Here is an 18,411-nt window from a genome sequence, read left to right as displayed (position 1 = left end):
ATATTGAAGAGAAAAATATCAGAACTGACAAATACTAAGAGAATATAGGAAAGTGGACAGTCAGTTTCTGGAAAACAGAGCATACATAGATTTAACGAGATTGAGAAAGTGATAGTCAAAAAGACAGCTTGTATACAAACAGAGACAGGTCACTTCTGGAACTGGATGGTGCTCAGGGCCCAATGCTTGGTAATTTAAACCTAAATACCTTCCCACTTCCAGGTAAGAGACTGGAGGTTTTTCACCAAATAACTTAATGGCCGTTGGGCTAGACCTCCACCAATCATATTTTGTTGAAACAAGAAAAACAGCCAATCAATGGATACCCCTCTCAAGCTAAACCAGTTTCCAATCTGGTTTTCAGTGCCTCACTATTGAAATATTAATGGACACAAAAATAGCATAAGACATTTAGGAAAAGCTCCCATATACAAGAAAGATCCCAAAATTATCAGGGAAAGAAATGACCCTGGAGAAAAGTGGTTTTGAGGTTTTCTTCAAAGCTGTTATCTTAATTAGCATTCTCAGATGACACAGAGGATATTGCATCTATAAAACAAAAACAATGTGTTATGAAAAATAAGCAAGCAGAGAACACACCCCCCAATAAAAGAAAAGACTTGTAAAACTGCAACATCTTAAAGGTTAATACAAAGATTAGACAATAAATAAGGAAGGAAGACTGAAGAAAAATTATAACATTGGCGAACAATATTGAATAGATCATGGACTGCCAGAGAAATGAACAAACCTGTCTTGGAAGAAGTACAACCAGAATTTTCCTTAAAAGTGAATCTAGATAGATAGAAAGACTTAACATTGATAAAATGTCAATACAACTCAAAACAATCTGCAAATATAACCAATACCAATCCGGATTCCAATGACATTCTTTTAAGAGACAGAAAAAATGATCACGAACTTTATTTGGAAGGGAAAGAGACCTCAGATAAGCAAAGCACTTCTTAAGAAAAACAACAAAGTAAGAGACCTCTCACTTCCTGACTTCGAAATTTACTACAGGGCCACAGTGGCCAAAACAACCTGGTATTGGTACAATGGAAGATATGTAGATCAATGGAACAGAATTGAGAGCCTAGAAGTAAATTCATCCAAGTGTAATCAATTGATCTTTGACAAGGAGTCAAAATACATGAAATAGGGAAGAGAGAGTCTCTTCAACAACTGGTGCTGGCAAAACTGGGTATCAGTTTGCAAAACAATGAAACAAGACATGCATCTCTTCCATATACAAAAACTAACTCAACATGGATTAAGGATCTAAACGGAAATCCCAAAACTATAGAGACCATCAATGAAAAAATAGGGACAAACATAAGGGCTCAAATATATGGCATACATAGACTACCAAACATGGCAAAAAGTACACAAGCAATAGGGAGCAAAATAAATGAATGGGATATACTAAAAATTAGGAATTTATGCTTATCAAAAGATTACACCAAAAGTGTAAAAAGTGAGCCCACAGACTGAGAAAAAATTTTTTGCAATGACATATCAGACAAAGAATTAATCTCTAAAATGTATAGGAAACTACAAAGCATCTACAAATAGCCCAATTAGAAAATGGGCTCAGGACATGAATAGACACTTCATCAAGGAAGACATTCAGGCAACAACCAAACACATGAAGAAATGTTCATGATCACTAGCCATTGTTGTTGTGAAGTGTCTTTGAGTTGGTTCCGGCCTTGTATAGGGCTTCCAAAGGGCAGCTGGTGAGCTTGAACCACCAACATTTTGGTTCAAACCAACTTTGCAGTTCATTATGTTAAATCACAGAGAAGCACCAAGATTTCCAAATCAATACAACAATGTTAGTAGTAAGAGCAAAGTTAAAAAAGCAGAGGACAACAAATACTTGCAAAGGTGTGGAGAGACTGGGACCCTCCTACATTACTGGTAGGACTGTAAATTGGTTTAACCACTCTGGAAATGGTGTCAAGCGTCCTCAGAAAGTTGGAAATAGAAATAAATACCTTATGATCCAGCAAATCTTCTACTTGGTACCTATCCACAAGAAATATGAGTCAGAGAGCAAGTAGATAAGTGTACACCAATGTTCATGCCAGTACTATTCACAATAGCAAAAAACTGGAGGCAATCTAAGTGCCCATCTGATAAAGAATGGATAAATAAACTCTGGTACATACACACAATAGAATACTTTGCTACCTTGAAGAATAACAAAGAAGCTGCAAAACATGGACGAGCCTTGACGACATAATGCTGAGTGAAATTGTTGTTGTTGTTGTTAAGTGCCATCCAGTTGATTCCAACCCATAGCGACCCTGTATAAGATTTCCAAGGAGCAGCTAGTGAGCTTGAACCACTGACCTTGCAGTTCAAACGACTTCGCTGTCTGACGCGTTAGCCCACAGTACCACATCAGGACTCTTGAGTGAAATTAGTGAGGCACAAAAGGACAGATAGTGCATAAGACCATTACTGTAGACTTAAGAAAAGATTTCCATATTAAAAGAATAATTCTTTGAGGGTTACCAGGGGCAGTAACTCACAGGTCAGGGTATAGATGTATAATAACTGGGGGATAGAGAGGTCAATAAATAGAAGGGGGAGAGGGTAAAGGACCAAAGACGATAGGATAGACTTTGGCAGCTATACACAGGCCAAATGGGATAGAGGTAGACTGTGACATATGAACAGTCTTGGAATAACAAACTGGTAGCATAGTGGTTATAAATCGGGCTGCTAACCTCAAGGTCAGCAGTTCGAAACTACCAGCTGTTCCATGGGAGAAAGATGAGGCTTTCTGCTCCCATAAAGATTTGCAGCCTTGGAAACCCTGTGCAGGGTCACTATGGGTTGGAACCGACTCGACTGCACTTAACAACAACAACAACAAAGTTAAGGTACTTGACTGTTTTGTGGATATTGGACTTCCCTGTCTACTAGTGTAATATAGATATTTTTGTGGGATAGAATATTGGAAAATATTATTACAGAAAGCTTGTAAAGCCATCTTCAGCCTATAACAGATTGGATTACCTAAAAGGGTTCTAGATTGTACCCAGAAAAACAGGCTTCTTATTCTGTCTTGGTGGAGTATGGGGCTTTACATGGAATCCTGAGGCCCATCTAGAACCTTCAGGGTTGGGACATCCCAGTTGAAAAGACATACAGAACAACCTGGAACAGCTAGAGGAACAGAAGATACTTCTTGAAAGAAAGACCAATGGGGTGGGAGGGTGGTGGAGCAGACTGTTTGGCTGCAACAACATCAAGTAAGCTGTTTGCCCTGGGGCCATCAAGGGAAAAAAAGTCAGCCCATCAGGGTAAACCCATTTCTAAGATTGAAACTCAAAAGAAACACACAAACAGTCTTGTATGCTCCCTGGTGACCATCCTGGTCAATTTTAGAGTGGAAGAGGAAATGCAGCTGAGATTGGTCATGTTCCCTAGATGCCCAATAACCCTGAGATGAGAGAGAGAAGAGAATGGCCTGGCTGGTTTGAAGTTCATGGCAATGTGTGAACTCCCAAATCCAAGGACACTGACGTGGAGGCTAGAGTTAAGAATGAAGCAGCCAGCTGATCTGAAGAGGGAAAGGCATGAAAGAACTCCCAGACTTGCAGACAGTACCCATTTAACCTAGCTCGGATGGCTTGCCGACCAGAATTCAATCAGATGAAGATAAAGAAGTATGATACAGGAGCAAGCATAAATTGCTACAACCTGATCAACTAGACATTTGCTTATGGATGAAGCTGACCAAAATTCCAACTAAATAGGGAGGGATTCTTCATATCAAGGATCAAGCTTGTCTCCTCAGTACACTGGGTTGATGGTTGTTGGTGTTAAGTTCTATCAAGTCGGTTCTGACTCATAGCAACCCTGTATAGGGTTTCCAAGGAGTGGCATACTCGAGCTTGAACCACTGACCTTGTGGTTCAAACTGACTTTTCAATCCAGTGCATTAGCCCACAGTACCATGGGCAACTTAGACTTCAGCTACCAAAACTGAGGGCACAAAGTGGCTGGCTTACCATCTTTCATGAGCGTTCTTAGTGTCAGAACAATGGGAGTAAGACAGAAATACTGAATAGTTTTCCTGTTGTCCAGATGGGTCAGGTGATGAGGGGGACAGGATTTTATGATTCAATTGCTAGTAATTGTTTTCATGTCTAATGGCGATTGTCACAACTGTAAATGTAGAAGAGGTGTAACTAAATGAGGGGAGCAGTTAATCTATCATCTCAGGAACAGGGAACCCTAGGACAATCAAGAAGGAAGAACATGAGAAAAGCGAGAGATCCTGACTAGAAAAATGGCAACAACAGAGATGGTGGCAGAGGCGATGGCATAGAGAGACAGAGCAGCAGAGGACTATAGGCCTATGGACTGAGAAAGACAGTGCGGGCAGGAGACTGACTTGCAAAATGTGCCCTTTAGACATTTAAACAAATATATATTTACAATGTGGTATTGTACATAAAAAAAAAAAAAGGTGATAGAGGAAAGTACTGTTGGTTAAGGGTGCAGGAGGGGATTGTAATCATTATAATGATTTGCTGAATGTAAAACTGGTGATCTGCCCTGTAAGCCTTCATTCACTTCAAAAACAATAAAAGACTTTAAAACATAAACAAATAAAAGTGAATCTAAGAGAGCCAGTCCTTGGAGAAGGACATCATGCTTAGAAAATTAGAGGGTCAACAGAGGAAGACCCTCAACAAGATGAATTGACACAGTGGCTGTCACCCTGGGCTCAGACATAGGGATTGTGAGAGTGGTTCAGGACCACTCTGCTGGAGAGAGAGTTGCTAGGAGTCAGAACAAACTCAGTGGTAATCAACAACAGCAACAAAGTTTGGATGATAAAATCTAGAAGATTGTCCTAAAAGCATGATCAAAAGACAAAGAAAAGTGGGGAGAGATGATAGAAAACGAGAATCAATTCAAGAGATACAATCTTATTAATAAAAAAAAAACTAAAGAAAAATAATAGAGATGAAATTATAACATAGGTAACTGTTTCCCCAGTTTCCGTTAGAAATAGGACATAGTGTGATGAGTAAACTAGTATGTACCTCATATTTTATATTCAATTACTATTTTAATTGGTATAGAGGAAAATATTAACTATAGTCAATAAGTAAATTTGAATCACTCTTTGTAATAAATTTGCTGTGTCTCAGATTTGAAGAGTGTGACATTTTAGCTTAGGAACATCAAAAAGTTGGAGAAAACTAATGTTTAATATAGTCAGCAAATTACGCCCCATGGATCAAATGCAGCCTGCAGCCTGCAGCCTGCTGTTACACAGCCAGAGAGCCAGGAAAGATTTCTGACATCTAAAAAGAGTTGTGAAAAATAAAACCAGGCAGAACAATATGTGACAGAGACCATATGTGGCCCACAAAGACTAAAATGCTTACTATCTGGGTTTGCGGATTGCCTGTACTAAGCACAGCAATGAAAGTTAAATGTTGTCATTTAATATCGTCTTCCAGAAGATTAAACAAATTCTCAAAGCACTATGGACTCCCTGGGTAGTACAAATGGTTAAGTATTCTGTTGGAAATCAAAGGTTGGAGGCACCGTGGTAGATCTGGCAATCTAGCTCTGAAAATCCAACCCACTGAAATGAAAACCTTATGGAACACAATTCTACTATGACACACATCTTGTTGTTGTTTTTGCTTTTAAGTGTCACCGAGTTGGTTCCAACTCATAGCAATCCTGTATAGGATCTCCAAGGAGTGACTGTTGAGTTTGAACCACCAACCTTGCAGTTTAAACCTACCTCGAGTACTTATTCTACAGAGCCACACATGGGGTTGCTAAAAATTGGAGTCAACTTGACAGCAACTGTTTTGGTTTATACTCATGATGTATCACTGTAAGATCAGCACTGGACCACTAACTGCAAGGTTGGTGGTTCAAACCCATCAGTCCCTCCTCAGAAACCTTATACAGGGTCACTATGAGTTGGAATCAACTCAACAGCACTTATCAACATAACATCAGTAGAAAAACTTGGGAAATGGAACATCTCAGATTCATGGACTACCTGAGCAATTTTTGTCAAGTGATACCTCCCACTGCACAAAGTTGCAACTCTAACTAGACTTTGGTACCAGAACAGTTGCTTTTGTTAATCTAAGTCATTCTGGGAGACAGGATGCCAGGAGCAGTGGGAAGGCCTTAGGAACTAAGTGCCATGGAATTAGTTTTGACCCATAGCGACTCCTGTCTAGAATTTCTGAGGAGCAGCTGGTGAGTTTGAACTGCCAACCTTATGGCTCACAGTCCAGTACTGATGTTACAGCGCCACACCAGGAGTATACCCTGAAAAACATTCACATTTAAATGCAAAATTTGTGTTGTGCTGACCAATCAACACACAAATTTGTATGATTTCAACTGAAATTGTTACTGGGATAAATTACATGTTCTAGAATTTTTGCAGCATGTGCAACTTTATTTTGTCATTTTCATAGACATCTAAGAGCTGAAATATTGGGATTGTTAAAATAATCAAAACTCAAAGAAATTCAAACATAAGATTTTTTTCTGATAGGTTATTCTATATGCATACAGGAAGCCCTTTGTGGTGATAATAAAAGCATATGACTCCAAGTAGGTTAATTACAATGAAGCTTATAAAGAGGAAGGAGAAGAATCTTAGTCCTCGTGTGGCGCTGTAGGATAAGCACTGGACTGCTAATCTCAAGGTTGCTAATCTCAGCTGCTCTTCAGAAACTCTAAACAGGGTTGATATGAGTCAGAACCAACTTGATGGCACTCAACAACAACTAGGAATCTAAAACCAGATAAACACAGCCACAGCGAGTGGTTACAAATTGGGCTGCGAACCTTAAGGTCAGCAGTTTGAAACTATCAGCTGTTCCATGGGAGAAAGATGAGGCTTTCTGCTCCCATAAAGATATACAGCCTCGGAAACCCTGTACAGGGTCGCTATGAGTCAGAACGGACTCCACGTCACATAACCACTACCACCACTAAAAAAGAAAAACAAACAGGCCTCACACTTCAATGTCAAGACCTTCTACACAGTGACAGTAGAAGTTGAAACAGCCTGGTATTACTATGACAGACACATAGATCATGGAACAGAATTGAGAACCTGAAGTAAAGCCATTTTCACCTCTGGAGACCTGAAGGAGCCCTGGTGGTACAATGAAGCATCGGGCTGCTAACCTCAAGGTCAGCAGTTCAAGCCCACCAACTGTTACCAGGCAGAAAGATGAGGCTATTGGCTCCTGAAAAGATTTACAGTTTCAGAAGATTTATGGAGCATCTCTACTTTTGTCCTACAGTGTGGCTACAAGTCAGAATCAATTTGGCAGTGCTTTGGGTTTTTTTCACACAGCTGCTATTTGACAATGGGCTAAAGCCCACTAAATGGGGAAGAGATATCTTTTTGCCAGAGGGTGCTGGCAAAATTGGATATCTTTCTGCAGAAAAATGAAACAGGACCCATATCTCTTATCATTGACAAAAAGTAACTCTAAGTGGGTCGAAGACTGAAATGATAAATATCATCAAAGAAATAGTAGAGCAGCTAAGGGGCCCTAATCCATGCCATAAATATACTCCCAAACATATGTAAAAACACACAAACAACAGAAGACAAACTGGACAGCTGGAGCCTCCTAATACTTAAATTTTTATGTGTATAAAAAGCTTATAAAGAGTAAAATGAGAACCTAAAAACTAGGGGGAAATTTTTGCAAACAACATATTGGACTAGGGACTAATCTCTAAAACTATAGAAAATGTTAACACACTAACAACAACAACAACAAAAACAAATGATGCAACTGAAAAATGAACAGAGCACATGAATAGACACTTGACCAAAGAAGACATTCAGGTGGCCAACAAATGCATGAAGAAATTCTCAAAATCATTAGAGAGATGCAAATCAAAACAACAAGATTCAGTTCAAAAGGATCAAACAACAAATGCTGGCATGGGTATAGACAAACTAGAACCCTCGTATACTGCTGGTTGTTGTTGTTGTTGTTAAGTGCCATCGAGTCAGTTCCAACCCATAGCGACCCTGTACAGGGTTTCCGAGGGTGTAAATCTTTACGGGAGTAGAAAGCCTCATCTTTCTCCCGTGGAGTGGCTGGTAGTTTTGAACCGCTGACCTTAAGGTTCGCAGCCCGATTCGTAACCACTACACTACCAGTAGGACTGTAAAATTGTACAACCACTATGGAAAATGGCGTGGCACTTGCTTACAAAGTTGGAACTAGAAATAGTAGCAATCCTGCTGGCAGTAGTGGTGGTTGGATGCTGTCGAGTCAGTATCTACTCATAGAGATTTTGTGTGGGGTTTCCAAGACTAAATCTTCATGACAGGAGAAAGCTTCATCTTTCTCTCACAGAGCAGCTGGTAGATTTGAACTGCTGACCATGTGGTTAGTAGCCCAACTTGTAACCCACTATGCTACCAGAGACCCTTAGCAATTCCATTACTAGTTATATATTCTCGAGACATAGAAGCAGTGTCATGAACAAATATGTACACACATCCACACTCATCACAACATTATTCACAAAAAGAAGAAAACAACCTAAGTATCCTTCAACAGACGAATGGTTAAGCAAACTGTGGTACATACACACAATGGAATACTATCCTATATTAAAGAATAATGATGAATCTGCAAAACATCTCATAACATGGATGAATCTAGAGAACGTTGTTGTTGTTAAGTGCTGTCAAGTCAGTTCTGACTCATAATGACCCTGTAAATGGTTTCTAAGGAGCTTGAACCACCAAACTTAACGGTTAGCAGTCCAGGGCTTATCCTACAGCAACACACCAGGATTCTATTACTCTCAGTTACAGAATTACAGAAGGACAAATATTGTCTGAGACCACTTTACACACAGAAGGAATCTTTCTCTGAAGGTTACTAGAGGTGAGGGGGGTAGAGAGGGTAAATCATGAAGTAGAGGGTTATTGTTGTTGTTAAGTGCCACTGAGTCGGTTCCAACTCATAACGACCCTGTAAAGGGCTTTTGAGGAGTGATAGATTCATGTATTTGAACTCCCGACCTTGTGGTTAGCTGTCCAGTGCTTATCCTACAGCACAATACCAGGACTCCAACCTGAGGGTAAATGCATATTAACTTGGGTGAAAGAAAAGGCAATATATACATACAATAAGGAGGAGGCCAGCACAAAAAAGGTCAAAGGAAGATACTGGGAGGAACACAGAGTTAAAGGCAAATACTATCACATACATCATTCTACAGGAGTAGGAATAACAATCTATGAGTAGATATGGAGATAGATAATCAAGCTGAACAAATGTGGGAAGACTAATGGGACTGCATTTATGAATTATGTAAGTATGTAGGTTTGACATAGGCTATTTCTATGTATTTATACATGCTGTAAATATATTCATGAGTATGATAATGTTGTTGTTGTTCTTAAGTGTTGTCAAGTTGGTTTCAACTCTTAACGACCCGTATAGGGTTTCTGAGGAGCAGCTGGTGGGGTGTTCTACTAGCAGTTAAGCACTTAATCACTGTACCACCACCATGACTCCTTGATTGAACTCTACCTTCCTTTCACTGACTTTAACTAATCTCCTGTAACAAAGTGGGCGCTGGCCTGCCTGGCTACAACAAATCTCTCCATCTAGACACTGTAGGATAAGTAATAGATTGCTAACCACAGGTTGGGAGGTTCAAACTCACCAGTCATTCCTCAGAAACCCTATGTGGAGTTGTTATGAGTTGGAGCTGACTTGCTGGCACTTAACAACAACAACCTACCTACAATCATGAGACCTTCTAAGATTTAAATTAAGCCTAGAATCTTTTCCATTGCATCTTCAGGGATGACTAGGTTTAGCGAGCCCACATTTGAATAAGTATCGCCGATTATAAATTTCTGATCATAGCAGATTTCTGATTTTATAATTTGTATAAAGTTTCTGATTTTATAAATTTCTGATCTAAACAGAGACTCTTGGAGCAGATGCCAAGAAACATCTTCAAGATCAATGATGAATCTTCAAATCATCACATAACGTGGATGAACTACTGCTGTGTGTTCAGTGAAGAGGTCTCTGTCTGTATCCACCCACCACTTTTCCTTCCTGTGGAACAGCACTGATATCCCCTAGGAAGAAGCACTATGTAAGTGTCCACTGGCTTTAATGACAGGTGGAGAAGTCAACATGTCTGAGTCACCTAATGCTTCCATCACAAAAAATGCTACAATTGGGCGACTTTAAAGAGTAGGAACTTATTTTCTCACAGTTTGGAGGCTCAGAGTTCAAATACAGGGCAGTGGCTCTAGAAAAAGGTCCTTCTTTGTCTATTTCAATCTTCTAGTTGTTAAGTGCTGTCGAGTCTGTTCTGACTCAAAGTGACCCCATAGAGGGCTTCCAAGGCTTTAAATCTGCACAGAGCAGAAAGTCTCATCTTTTACCTGTGGAGCACCTGGTGGGCTTGAATCTCAGACCTTGTGATTTGCAGTCCAGTGCTTATCACATGGAGCCACCATACTCAATATCCTGAGCTCTGCTGAGCATTCCTAGTCTTATAGATTAAATGGTCCCTGTCTTCAATGGCACTTCCCCTGTGTGTCTGTGTTATTTCTGCTCTTTTAATAAGATGTCACTCAGAAGCAATTATGGTTAGGACCAACCCTACTCTGTGGCTCATTAGCATAACAAAAGTAAACTCCTGTTTTTTAAATGGGACCAAATTCCAAACAGGTATAGAGTCCTGGTATAGCACTGTGGGTTAATGCCCTGGACTGCAAAGTTGGTTGGAACTGAAAGGTTGGCGGTTCAAGCTCACTAGTCACTCCTCAAAAACCCTATACAAGATTGTTATGGGTTGGAACTGACTCAACGGCACTTAACAACAACAGCGGTTAAGATTTTAACATAAATTTTGGTATAACACAATTTAGTCTTTAACATGTACTTTTGTAATTTTTGTTTTTTCTCATCTTTTTATGGAGTGAAATACAAACATTTTAAATTTTGTTATAAAATAGATCTTACGACTTTAAATTCTATCTCTATGCTGATTAATTCTGCAAAATGATATCTGTAGCCCAGACCTTATCTCGTAAGCAGAATATGATTAGAATCTCTAAGAAAACAAACTGTAAATCCTAAGGCACGGTAAGATATAATATGACCCTATTCCATCCTATTGTCATGCTTCTCTGGAAAGTTCTCGGATCTCAAGCGTCACTTCTTTCTTCTCCTTAAATACTTGATAATCTATCTTCAATAATATAGTACACAGATTCTTCCTGGTACTGATTCTAAAAGATGTTTATATCTTAACTTTGAAGGTCAGCAACTATTTGTAAATGAGAACATCTTGCTTGTGGTAGAATTAGAAAAGTAGAAATCCAAATAATTTGCTTTAGCATTGATCAAAATTGTAGTTGAAGCAAGAGGTTATACATTTTCCAAATAAAGAGGAAAAGTTGAAATGATGGGGCGATAGCTGACTAGAGGATATGTAGAATTCAAAGCAGTGAGTTATTAAGAGCAATTAAGAAGCTGGAGACGATTTAAAATTGCAGTATCTTTACTCTGCAATAGGGCTTCATAAAATTGAGTTTAGTTTTAAGAAATTATCCTGTGGTTCACTTTTGCATAAGTAAGGACCTAGAGATGATGTTCATTTTATTTGTTTTAGTGGGAAATTTTGTTTGTTCATTGTTGGTTTACTATAGTTAACAAAGGAGTCATGGTGTGGCACTGTGGGCTAATGTGCTAGACTGCAAAGTCGTTTGAACCACAAGGTCGGTGGTTCAAGCTCACCAGCTGCTCCTTGGAAACCCTATACAGGGTCGCTATGGGTCGGAACCGACTCGATGGCACTTAACAACAACAACTACATAATTAACCAAACATAATCATTGCTGTATTGGAAAAAGTACAGCCAGAGTGTTCCTTAGAAACCAAGACGCTCAGGCTTTGTCTCTTATACTTCAGACATACAGTCAGGAGGGACCAGTCCCTGGAGAAGTACATAATTGGTAAAGTGGAGGGTCAGTCAGTGAAAAAAGAGGAAAACCTCCAAGGAGATGGATTGGCACGTTGGCAGCAATGGGCCCAAGCGTGGCGATGATTGTGAGGTTGGTGTAGGACCGGGAAGTGTTTCGTTCTGTTGTTCACACAGCCACTGTGAGTTGGTACTGACTCAATGGCACCTAATAACAACAATCATAGCTGTTACAGAATTTAACCTACTAACAGTAACTTCATTGATCTTGCCGTATGAATAAAACCAATGCAAACGCAGTGTAGATTTTCTAGCTAGACCAGGCATGTGAAAAGCTTTTTCTATTTGGTATAGTCCCCAGCTGGTGCAAGTGGTTGAGCATGGGACTACTAACAGAAAGGTTGATGGTTCAGATCCACACAGAGGCTTATCAGGAGAAAAACCTGATAGTCTACACAAGATCATAACCATTGAAAATCTTATGGAGCATTTTTCTACTCTAACACACAGGGTTCAAGGCAATTCAACAGCAAATGGTTTGGTATTTGGCTTCTGTATTGCATGGGTTATGGCTGATTTATTTTTAAATACATGGATTCTAATCTTGTCATCACCAAGTAGTTACCATGGATCTAATTATTCTAGAAAATTTTCTAAGTTTTAGAATCTGGAACACCATTTAGTCTATTGCCATAGAAAAGTGTTTCCCCACTCACAAATTCTGCCTTTTAAAGACACATATGGCATAGGGATTGATTCATGGTAAATACTTAATAATAATAACAGCATTTTTCCCTTCATTTGAGGAGCATAATACCTTTTATTTTCTTTTTATAAGCCCCTACTTTTTCTACAAATCATAACGTGTTTTATAAAACAATTCATTAAAATTTTCATTTAATTAAAAATACTGACTGGATGATTTTATTACAGAACATGAGGCAGAGGGTAAAGCTTAGAGCTATGAATCTTAAAACTCATCTTCAAACTCAGAAAAGATTTAATATATCAGTCAATACTCTTGAATTTTAAAAATATGTTTAATCAATGGGATAGTTATAAGGGGGTTTCAAAAAGTTTGTGGGGAAATGGAATGAAAAGATAATGGAATTTTCCCACAATCTTTTGAAGCTCCTTTGTATTTCCAGAATGCATGTTTGACAATATTTGAAAATTGAATGGTCTATTATTTTCCTTCTCAAAAATATTTCCCCACATTAGTTCTGGGTTTCTCAACTTGCCTGATCATGAGGGACTGATTAAAAATAGATGTTTCTAGTCCCTCCCCTGTAGAGGCTGACACACTGGGTCTTAGAGAGGGTTCAGAAATCTGTATGTTGAACTGCTGCCCTAGGTGGTTCTGATGATTGCGCAAGCATAGGAAAGAGTGTACCCGCTGATCTGCCCATTTTTCTGATTGAGGGAAAGTATAGATAAGCAAATCAACCACCAGAATTACGTTTTTTAAGTCACAGCATGCTCAAGTTCCATCACTGTTCACTACGAGTTAGGAGTGGGATGAGGTCTTCAGAGCTACGAAGTTCATGACAGTGAAGATGGAGGTGATGTTACCACACAGTCTTTTTGTGGCAGGATTCTATTTCAGCATTTGTCTGTGAGCTGTCTCACTGATCCACTGAGGACATTCGTCTCCCCTCCCTTCCGGTCAACCTCCCTTCCTTCCTCCTTCTACTTACAGTACACAGTAAAGGAGAAACAGACTAAAAGAAGCCTTTGACTTTATGTCAGTCAGTAAAGTTGGAAGACATGCTTATCGAGATCAGGTGGAAATAGAGGGAAGACAAAAACGAAACAGTTAAACAGGATATGGGTGTGGGAAGGGTGGTAAACTGAGGGCTACAGAATAGGGGGAGGTGAGGAATGTCTATCTTGGGACTAGGATGTGGAGATAAAGAGACAGAGTTTGACATATGTTCAGGTGTGGACCTTCCTCTGTCCTGATATCCAACAGTCCTGACACTTAGAAAGGAGGTGGACATGAACACCTCCAGAGGAGATGACGTGTACACCTTCTGAAGCGATGATGTGCACGCCTCCTGAGAAGATGACATGAATGCCTCCTGAGGAGAAGGCATGCACACCTCATGAGGAGATAACGTGAACAACTTCTGAGGAAATGATGTGCACACCTCCTGAGGAGATGACCTCTGAAGGAAGGACATTGCTCCTTGATTTGCAAGCCCTGGGGGAAATTTTTGTGAACTAAAGTTTATTGAGGAGTCCTGGTGTGGTACTGTAGATCCGCTCTGAACTGCTAATCACAAGGCAGGCAGTTCAAATCAATCAATGTTCCTCGGAAACACTATACAGGGTCTCTATGAGTCAGAACTGACTTGACAGCACTTGAACAACAACAAGAAAACTACAAAAGTTAGCGTTCCCAAGTTTTTGCAATATAATTAAACTATTAATAATCATAACTGAATCATCTCATTCTATCAGAATTTTCTCCCACCTTTTCTTACCCAGATCCATCAGGAAAATATTGTTCAGTGGGAGTTACAAGGAATATGGGTAGAAGAGCCATACAAAGTAATCCACCAGCCCACTACCTCCCCGCCCCTCCCACAACGCTTGACTCTGGGCTCCCTCCCAACCTGTCTGCCTGCCTGCCATGACCAACAAAGAAGCAGCCATTGATGATGCTGTGGGTGAACCTGTGATTAATGAGGAGTACAAAATACAGAAAAAGAATACCCTATTCTTGATGACTTGGTGATGGTCCATGCTCTCAAGTGGCCCAGCCTAACCACACAGTGGCTTCCAGATGTAACCAGACCAGAAGGAATAGATTTCAGCATTCACCGACTTGTCCTGGGAACATACACATCAGATGAACAAAATCACCTTATGATAGCCAGAGTGAAGCTCCCTAACAATGATACTTAATGATACACCATGAGAGTAAGAAAGAAGAATTTGGAGGTCTGGGCTCAGTTAGTGGAAATATTGAGATAGATTTCAAGATCAAACATGAAGGGGAAGTAAGCAGGGCCCTGTTACATGCCCCAGAACCCTTGCATTATTGCAACACAGATTCCATCCTGTGATGTTTTACTTTTGGCTACACAAAACAACCTTCTAAACCAGACCCTTTTGGAGAGTGCAACCCAGACTTGTGTCTCTATGGACATCAAAAGGAAGGTTATGGGCTTTCTTGGAACCCAAATCTCAGTGGGCACTCACTTAGTGCATCTGCCTATGGGACAACAGTGCTGTTACAAGGAAGGAAGAGTGGTAGATGCAAAGATTATCTTCACACAGCAGTAGTTGAATATGATTCTTGACATCTGCTCCATGCATGTCTGTTTGGGTCAGTTGCTGATGATCAGAAACTTATGATCTGGGATACTCATTCAAATCATACTTTCAAACCAAGTCACTCAGTTGATGCTCACCCGGCTTCCTTTCTTTCAATCCTTGTAATGAATTCAGTCTTGCCACAGGATTAGCTGACAAGACTGCTGCTTTGTGGGATCTGAGAAATCTGAAACTCAAGTTGAGTTCCTTTGAAGTATATAAAGATGAAATATTCCAGGTTCAAGGGTCACCTCACAATGAAACTATTTTGGCTTCCCATTGTACTGATTGTAGGCTGAATGTCTGAGATTTAAGTAAAATTGAAGAAGAACAATCTTCAGAAGATGCAGAAGATGGGCCACAAGAGTTAGTGTTTATTCATGCTAGTCACACATATCTGATTTATGCTGGGATCGCAATGAACCTTGGATGATTAGTTCTGTATCAGAAGATAATATTACATTAATGTGGCAGATGGCAGAGAACATTTATAATGATGAAGACCCCAAAGGGAGTGTGGATCCAGAAGGACAAGGATCCTAGATATGTTTGTATTTGTGATTTTAGACTCCCCTTTTATTCTGTAAAACAAGAAATTGATTTTAATACTGGTTTTGAGACAAGACTATGTTTAGCTACCGTTCTATAGGTACCATCAACAGTGTTATTGGTCCAAATAGTGGATGTTTTCTAAATGTTAATCGGGAGACTTAATTTAGCATACCACAGACTTGTATTTAAATTTTCTTCAGGAATTTTCTAGAAACAAACCCTGGTCTGAAGTAGCCACAGAAAGGGGAATACATGTGTGTGGTTATTTTTTTTCTTAAGCCATAATCCCCAGTTTTTCACATGCATTTAAGTAAAGGCTAAAGTGAATAAGGAGTCCTGGTGTGACACTGTTGGTTAATGCGCCAGAATGCAAAGTCATTTGAACTGCAAGGTCAGAGGTTCAAGCTCACTCAGCTGCTCCTCGGAAACCCTATGTAGGGTCACTATGGGTCAGAATCGACTTGACAGCACTTAACAACAACAACAAAGTGGATGAAGAACAGAGCCAAGAGAAGTAGATGTCTGAGTCGTGAATTATAATACTAGAAGATGTCATTTTTATTCAGAAAATAGGGAAGATTCAAGTCATGTAGTTCCTCCTCTAAAATCTTCACACCTGCCTTACCATAATGCACATTTTTCTGAGTAGACCAGTTTAACTCCTCTCCATCCCTTTTGTTAAATCAAAACTTTATTCTGTATGTTCCTCTTTCCCCATATATTTTTGCTTGTTAGTGTATTGCTTAAACTGATTTCATTTTATTTCTTTCCTTTCTATGAAATGGTTGATGTTATTGTTTTGTTTTGTTTTTAACTTGGGACCATTTAAGTTGTGAAGATAGATGACTTTGCCTGACACATCATGGTAGACTGCCCAGTGAGTTGAGAAGAGTGAATTGATAATAGATACTTGTTTTAAAAGTTAAATTAATCCTGAATAAGAGTTGATGTTTTGGTTTGGTTTTATAAGTTAGTCCTTGGCCACTTGTTTGAAACCATCTCCTTTCTGTTTAACCAGCAGGTCTGTTGTTTTCCATGACAGACTGTGGAAATGATTATAATGGAATAAATTGGTTTTCTATAGAAAAAAAAAAAAGTAATCCACAGGACCACACTCATATATTTCTTTCCTAGGATCCTTGGTCAGTAGGCTGCCATCAAATATCCCTGCATGTCAAAATACCTGATTACCACTTCATCCCTGCTGTCACTTTTGATAAATACTCTCACTTTGTCTGTGTCAGCTAAGCATGAAATCAGGAAGGTCATCATAAGGGGGCATCTGCCACCATCATGTACCATCATAGGAAGAGTTCTAGGATGCCTCTCTTATTGGCTCAGTTTTCAGTGCCTTAGTGAAGACATAGTATCCTGTGGGTCTCTTGGGAGTGTAGTGGGAGCATGCATGAACATTACACAATCCACCCCCAACATTTCTATATTCCTAAATATTTTGGTTCATTTCTCTCTGTCAGAGAAGTCCTAGCATCCAAACTTCATTAAAAGTAAGCCAAAGTCTAAGTTTAGTCAACCAACCACATAAACTTAGGTGAAGCTATTCCACCTGCACAGCCTTATACATTAAATTCAGAATGTTTAGCAAATGTACCTATATCAATAAATTCAGATAAGGTGGTGGTGGTGGTGCTTATGTGCCGTGGAGTTGGTTCTGACTCACAAAGACCCTGTATAGGGTTTCTGAGGCTGTAAATCTTTACAGGAGCAGAAAGCCTCATCTTTCTCCCACGAAGCACCTGTAGATTCGAACTGCTGACCTTGAGGTTAGCAACCCACTCGTAATCTACAACACTACCTTGTACTGTACTGAACCAACAGATCAGTGTTGGAAGAAGTACAGCCAGAGTGCTCCTTGGAGGCCAGGATGGCCAAAATTCATCTCTCATACTTCAGAAATTGTCAGGAGGGACTAGTCACTGGAGAAGGATATCATATTTGGTAAGGTGGAGGGTCAGAGAAAAAGAGGAAGACGTCCAGTAAGATGGATTGGCAAAGTGGCAGCATCAATGGCATCAAGTGTGGCAACAATAGTGAGGTTGGCCCAGGACTGGGCAGTGTTTCATTCTGTTGTACAGAATTCTGTTAGGTGCCAACTCGATGGCACCTAAAAACAACAACCTTGTACTGTGTACTGCACTAACCTATGACCGACCTTGTGGTTCAAACCGACTTTGCGGTCCAGCACATTACCCCACAGCACCAAACTAGAACTTCAAATTAAGACATAATCAGTATTATATTATTATCCCCTTGGTCCCACACTTATTTTTACACTTCTGTTGATATAAATCACACAAATCTTCGAGTCTTTTAGGATATAAAATATTGCCTTTTTAGTCAATATTTTTCCTAGGAATAAGCTGAGATATGACCCACATAAACAATTTACAGGCGACAAGGGGCATTAGGGCTGTTTTTGTGGAGAATAAGCCTCCTCTCGTGAGGGAGCAGCCATTGGTTAGGGTATTACCAAGATATTGGAAAGTCCTGAAGCATATTTGTCTATCA

The 18,411-nt window shown here is 39.7% G+C and overlaps 1 pseudogene; it reads left to right on the top strand.

Moving 5' to 3' along the window:
* Nucleotides 1–14,647: 14,647 nt before the first annotated feature.
* LOC102810896 lies at nucleotides 14,648–15,876 on the top strand (annotated as a pseudogene).
* Nucleotides 15,877–18,411: the final 2,535 nt, after the last annotated feature.

The sequence above is a fragment of the Chrysochloris asiatica genome, unplaced genomic scaffold, assembly GCF_000296735.1.
Source record: "Chrysochloris asiatica unplaced genomic scaffold, ChrAsi1.0 scaffold00006, whole genome shotgun sequence".
Lineage (NCBI taxonomy): Eukaryota > Metazoa > Chordata > Mammalia > Afrosoricida > Chrysochloridae > Chrysochloris > Chrysochloris asiatica.
This window is presented reverse-complemented; position numbering and strand designations above follow the sequence as displayed.